Raw genomic sequence first — 7014 nt, 5'->3', positions numbered from 1 at the left:
CCATGGCACAGAAGTGGGATACAACAGCAGGACAGGTTTCCAATGTCACACTCAGGCCCCTCGAGAGCAGGAAGCCACACCAGTGATATGCCATGCTGGCAATCCTACCAAACATGAGCTCATTTTTACCTCTGATCTCCCACCTTGTAGGTTATTTCATAAAAGTGATTAACTGCACTTTTCCTCTATTGAAAGGCAGCGCATCCCAGCTCCTGCTGAGTTTTTACCTTCACACTTAAATCTCTGCTTTGCAAAGAATAATACAGACCTGTACTCACCCACTGAAAAGGTGCAGTTCCCTGACCCCAAACCACCCTTAAATTGCCAAGAGTCCAGGAGTAGCTGCCTACCTGCAGCAGGACAGAGTTTGGAGCGAGCCATAAAGCCTACTAAAGCAGCTGAGGCTGATTTTATTGCTCAGCCAGCAACGTGGGACAGGTTTTAGCTGCCCCAACTTTGCTGCTGTCAGAACCTGGACTAGCCGGCTGAGAGTACCAGCGGGTTTCAGGGAAGAAAATAAAGACAAGGTTAGTAAACCAGATCTCTCTGGAAACAATTGCATTAAATATAGAATAGTGTGCATTTTCCTTTGTCCTTTTTCTCCCCATAAGCTGATGGCCTATGCTATTCCTTGCACCAGCCCCGCAGCTGATTTCAGTGTTTGCTCTGCACTCACCCTGCAGTTTGCTGGGGGCCCTGCGTCTGCAGCATAGACTCCCTGTTCTGTTCCCAAGTTCAAAACCTCTCTGGCTAAAGCCTGTGATGACACATAACGCGAAAAGACAGCTTTCAGCACAGAAGTGGGCAGAACGTCCTGGAGAGTGCCATTTGCGGGTAAGCAGTCCCATTTCTGGAAGACTAAATGTTAAATCTAACTAAAAGTGACTAATGGGAATAGATCTTTGCCTATCAAATGCTCACAGTTTTCCATAGAGCAGTTCCAAGGTTGTGAGTGAAGGTGAACAGCTCTGCTTCTAAAGACTCCTTAATTTTAAGAAATTCAAAGACCAGATTCGACACTTTGTTCTTGACTTTCTTAAACCCATACCCTACTTCGTATCCTTTTGTGAGCTGTCATCTTTCATATTTAAAGCACACGAAATATAAGCTAAAAAAAGGTGGAGGGGGTAAGGAGTTTAAGTCTCTGCAGATGTGAGGTATTATTTAGTAATGCATCATTTCATCACCCAGTCCTACCAGGGTGCAGGATCCTCCCTGAGTGCTGTAGTGGCAGTGGGAACTGAGAGCACTCCAGTCCTCTTTTGGCTAATTAAATCTTGCTCTATTGGCTCTTTATTCTGCAGTTGCACGCGCAGTTAATGTGAAGAAAGCCATGAGAATCTTCATAAACTGATTAACAACTCCGTGGTTTATAATGCACGGTGTTTATTTAGGCACCCAAGTGGATTCATAAAAATCTGTATTCAGATTCTCTGATGAACATACACAAATAAAATATCTAGAGCCAGCAGACTATGTTTTATTTAAAGTTTTTGTGTAAGTATAGAAAATTACATTACCAAAGTAGTTACAAAACTGTTTCCATTAATAACTTATCAAACTAGTTTTATTTCTTGAAAACCTCCAAAGTAAGTTAAAAGCTGTGCCGGCAGCTGGTTGAATTTCTCCTGGAGGGTTTGGATGGAGCTATGGGCTGCTGGTGAATGTCCCTCTTGTGGATTCAATCCTACATTATCTCCTAGAAAGCTATCTTTTTCAGAGTGGAGTAAAGCCTATTTAGTAAATTATTATTTTTGTTTTTAAAACTAAATGACTGTTTATTAAAATAGAAAGTGACTAAAATTCAAATTCTTCCTCATTACCTGAGGCGTAATCACATTTTCAGCTGTTCAACAAGGGTGATAATGTGGAACAGGAGCATGATAACATTTGCCATCATTCCAGCTGGTTCTCCCACAAAGAAATCTCCTCACAAGCTTCCAGTCAGTGAACCCACATGATTTTTGAGAAGTCTATGATTTAGAACAAGGTATGGTATAGAAGTAATCTGTGTATGAACATTTAGACCTCTTTTATTTGGACATGATGTTACTTGAAACAGAAATTAAACCCTGATTTTATTCAAGGAGGTGGGAATTTGACTTCAGTGTGACCAGGATTTCATTAGTTGAGAGCATAATGCTATAATTTCAGAACCAGATACTGGATCCTTTCATTTTACCAGTGGTTACAAATATTAAAGTAGAGAGAAAACACTGAGAACTTTTCAAAATAGTTTTCAATGTTATTATAAGATTCATCAGCTGAAAAGGAAACTGGGCACATTTGCAGAAGTAAGGCAAATGTGTTTCAGAAAAAAACATGTATTATATAATAATACAACAGGTATCTTCAAAATCAAGACTGGTGTTTCCTACAGGTTTTGGTCTACTTTGAGCAGGAATTAATTCAAGGAATTCAATGGCATGTGCAGTACAAGAAGTCAGAGTAGATGGCTTCGTAAGCTGTGACACTACTTGTCTATCTATAATTGAGCCATCCATTAATCAAGCTGGATTGAACACAAGGGCAGTTTCCCTGTTAATGCTTATTCATTCATAAAGTGAATACATTATTGATTATTATTTTTAAATACACTTACTTGTAGAAGTGCCTATAATTAAGAGTCCAGACCTTTGAGCTAGAGAACCATGAGATAAACTGAGCTGGGATACTAGGTGTAAATAGCAGCCCTTGCTCACACAATGTGGTTGTTGGTTAGTCAGTTAGGTGCTGCTGTTATTACTCCAACTGCAAACACTATTTTCATGCCTGACATCCATAAATATGCAATGGGTTGTGATTAATATTTAGCCCAGTGGGAGAGGATGATGGACTATCTTTCAGTTATTGAACCCATCTTCATTGCTCACTCTTTTCCTTGTAAAAAGGTGATGTTTTAACACACATAATACTGCACCATAAGAATGCATCGATTTTGCAATGGCTCTGATTGTTTTGCTATGTTGTATTTTATCCCTTACACCACAGCATTTCCAGATCCCGATTCTCTGGGTGACCTTACAAGTCGCTGAGCTCATGCACTGGGCAAGATGCCTCCCAGACAAAACTGTGAGTGGGCTAGGGCAGATATGGCTACACCTACCCAGGGAGTTTGTCAGAGCACTTTTGTAAGAAAATTTCTTATTACGAATTTGCTTCTTCAGCATTCCTCTTTTCTTTCCATTTCACTGCTTTACTTTCTTGTGGAAATATTGCACCTCAAGTTCCAGTGTGTGTGTTTAGTCAAAAAGGAGCTTGCCAAAGATTTACCGTACAAATAATTTAACACAAAACTAAATAAACAGATACTAATAACAGAGATCACATCCTTTGGAGGCTTACATTACTCTACACTGCTCATGAATGGCAAGTGGCACTAGAAATCTTTTCACTCACTTCAATGCTTTACTCATAACTTTGACAGGAATGTTTTCTTGATGCTATATCCAAGGTCCAAGGTGTAGTACAAATGATAATTGTAGGCAAAACACTTGTGCACAAAACTGTGATTACAGAATCATAGAATCATGGAATCATAGAATGGTTTGGGTTGGAAGGTACCTGAAAGATCATCCAATTCAAACCTCCCACCCATCACCTCAGGCTGCCCACAGCCCCATCCAACCTGACCTTGAGCGCTTCCAGGGATGTCACATCCACAACCTCTCTGGGCAGCTGTGTCAATTCCTTACCATCACCTCAGTGATAGATCTTCCCCTGACATCCAATCTAAATTTCCTCTCTTTTAGTTTGAAACTATTTATAGAATCACAGAATTGCTCAGGTTGGAAAAGGCTTTAAAGATCATCAAGTCCAACCACAACCTAACCATACTACCTTAACTATAGCAACCCTCCGCTAAATCGTCTCTGAGCACGACATCCAAACGGATTTTAAACACATCCAGGGATGGTGACTCAACCATCTCCCTGCGGAGCCTATTCCAGTGCTTAACAACCCTTTCTGTAAAGAAGTTTTTTCTGATAGCCAACCTAAACCTCCCCTGGTGCAACTTGAGCTCCCCTCACCCTGTCACCTGTCACCAATGAGAAGAGACCAACCCAGCTCTTGCTGTAATCACCTTTCAGGTATTAGAAGAGAGCAATAAGGTCTCCCCTCAGCCTCCTCTTCCCCAGACTAAACAGCTGCCGTTCCTCCTTCCCAGTTGCTCCTCATATTCTCCAAGGCCTTCACACGCCTTGTTGCCCTACTTTGGACCTGCTCCAGCACCTCAGTGTCCTTCTCGTATTGAGGTTTCCAAAACTGAACACAGTACTCAAGATGAGGCCTCAACAGTGCTGAGTACAGGGCCAGGTTTACTTCTCTAGTCCTGCTCACCACACCATTCCTGATACAAGCCAGGATGCCACTGGCCTTCTTGGCCACCTGGGCACACCTCTGCCTCATATTCAGCTGACTGTCCATCAGTACACCAAGGTCCCTTTCCATCAGGCAGCTTTCTAGCCACTCCTCCCCAAGCCTGTAGGGTTGTCTGAGGTTGTTGTGACCAAAATGTAGGACCTCACTCTCGGTCCTATTGAAACTCATACAGTTTACCTTGGCCCACTGATTTAGTCTACCCAGATCCCTCTGTAATGACTTTCTCCACTCCGATCTCCATGGCAGATCGACACTCCCTCCCAGCTTGATGTAATCTGCAAACTTGAGGGTGCACTCAGTCCCCTCATCAAGATTGTTAATAAAAATTTTAAATAGAAGTGGCCCCAGTACCGAGCCCTGGGAGAAACCACTTGTGACCAGCTGCCAACTGGATTTAACTCGATTGACCACAACTCTTTGGGCCCAACCATTCAGTCAGTGTTTCACCCAGCAGAGCCTATCCACACCCATCCAAACCATGGGCAGCCAGCTTCTCCATGAGAATGCGGGGGACAGTGTCAAAGGCTTTACTGCAGTCCAGTTATACCACATCAACAGCCTTACCTTCATTCATAGAATCATAGAATCATAGAATTATAGAATCATGAGGTTGGAACCGACCTATAAGATCATCTAGTCCCACCATCTTCTCATTACCACTGCTACCACAAGCTACTAAACCATATCTCGCAGCTCCTCTTGAACACTGCCAGGAATGGCGACTCCACCCTCCTGGGCAACCATTCCAGTGCCTGACCACTCTCTGAGAGAAAATGTTTTTCCTCATGTCTAACCTAAACCTCCTCTGGTACAACTTGCTGCAATTTCCCTGGTCCAGGCCACAGGTAGCCAGTTTCCCCAGAAGAAGCCTGTGAGAGACCGTGTCAAAGGTTTTGCTGAAGTCTAGATAGACTACATCAACAGCCTTTCCCTCATCTACCAGTCTGGTCACCCAGTCACAGAAGGAGATGAGGTTGGTCAAGCACGACCTGCTTTCATGAACCCGTGCTGGCTGGGCCTGATCCCCTGGACACCTTGCACATGCTGTGTGATCTCACCCAAAATGATTTGCTCCATTACTTTCCCTGGTACCAAGGTCAGGCTAACAGGCCTATAGTTCCCCGGATCCTCATTATGGCCCTTCTTGAAGATGGGAGTCACATCAGCAAGCCTCCAATTCTCTGGGACCTCTCCAGTTAACCAGGAGCACTGATAGATGGCCGAGAGCGGCTCAGCAATCACCCCCGCCAGCTCCCTCAGCACCCGAGGGTGTAGCCCATAAGCCCACTAAGCAGGTCACCTTGTCACAGAATGAAATCAGGTTTGTCAAACAAGATCATAAACCAACCCATGCTTACAGGGCCTGATCCCCTGGTTTACCATAAATCGATCCCCTGGTTTACCTTTAATTGATCCATGATGGCTCCTGAGAATATCTTTTCCGTGGCCTTCCCCGGCACTGAGGTGAGACTGATAGGTCTGTAGCTACCAGGATCACCTTTCTGTCCCTTTCTGAAGATAGGTGTCACATTTGCCAGTCTCCAGTCCAACAGGACATCTCTGGTTAGCCATGACTGTTGAAGGATGATGGAGAGTGGCTTGGCAACCACATCCACCAACTCCCTCAGCTCTCCAGGGTGCAATCCATCTGTGAGAGTCCAGCTTTCGGAGCAGGTCCAAAATCATCTCATCTTCATCCCTGTCCTATTACTTATCTATCCATGTAGAAAGTTGATTTCTCTCCTAGTTTTAAGCTCCCTTTAAGTACTGGAAGGCGACAATGAGGCTATCCCTCAGAACTGTCTTCATAGGAGAGGCTGTAGACAGCATTACAATACTGCATTAGTACAGACTGTTTCTTGTCCAGCTGCTTTTTAATAATTTTAATAATAGGTTTAGTCTTTATAATTCTAAAATAGTAATTCTTTTGAATAAATTTAGAGGTTGTTTTTATTATTATTATTTTTCTTTGTTTACTGTTAGAAGCTTTGTTATAATTTCAACATGGTTGTTGATGTAATATTCAGACTGTAGGACAGCAACAGGAACTTTTACTTGCTGCTTGATTTCTTTATTATTGAGAGAATCCTAACACTTTATGTGCCTGATTATAAGAGTTTTCCATCAGTTCTGTGGGATTTTTTTGCTCGTACCACAGGAAATTACCCTAAAGCCTTCGGAGGTGACGGCCAGCTGTCCAGCCTCCAGAACATAACCTAACCTGGGTGCCACAAACCACAGGTGACAGTGCTGGACAGGCCAAGGCCCCAACACGACTCTGAGGCCACACCTCTGGCCGTTGACCTCCTGCCCATCCGACCAGGTGGCCTTGCTACCTCACACCACCAGCCCCTCTGCCATTTCCCAACCAGGATGGGCGCAGGATGGAACGCAGACAGCACCTTAGCACCCTACTTAGGAAGAAGCCTTCTGCGAAATGAGCGGCAGCTTCCCTTGGCTTTGTGTCTGCAGGCTGTGCCTTTCGCAGTCCCGCTGTCGCTCTAGATAGGGGCTGCGTTATCCATTTCTCACGGGCGCACCCCGCTCGCGCGGTCGAGCGCTTCCACTGCGCGCGCGAGTGGACGTGACCCCCTTCCCGCCGCCAGCGCGCAGCGGAGCTCCGGGCCGGCT

This window comes from Tetrao urogallus (assembly GCF_951394365.1).
Source record: "Tetrao urogallus genome assembly, chromosome: 2".
Taxonomy (NCBI): domain Eukaryota; kingdom Metazoa; phylum Chordata; class Aves; order Galliformes; family Phasianidae; genus Tetrao; species Tetrao urogallus.
The sequence above is the reverse complement of the archived record's forward strand: the minus strand, read 5'-3'. Positions refer to the sequence as shown.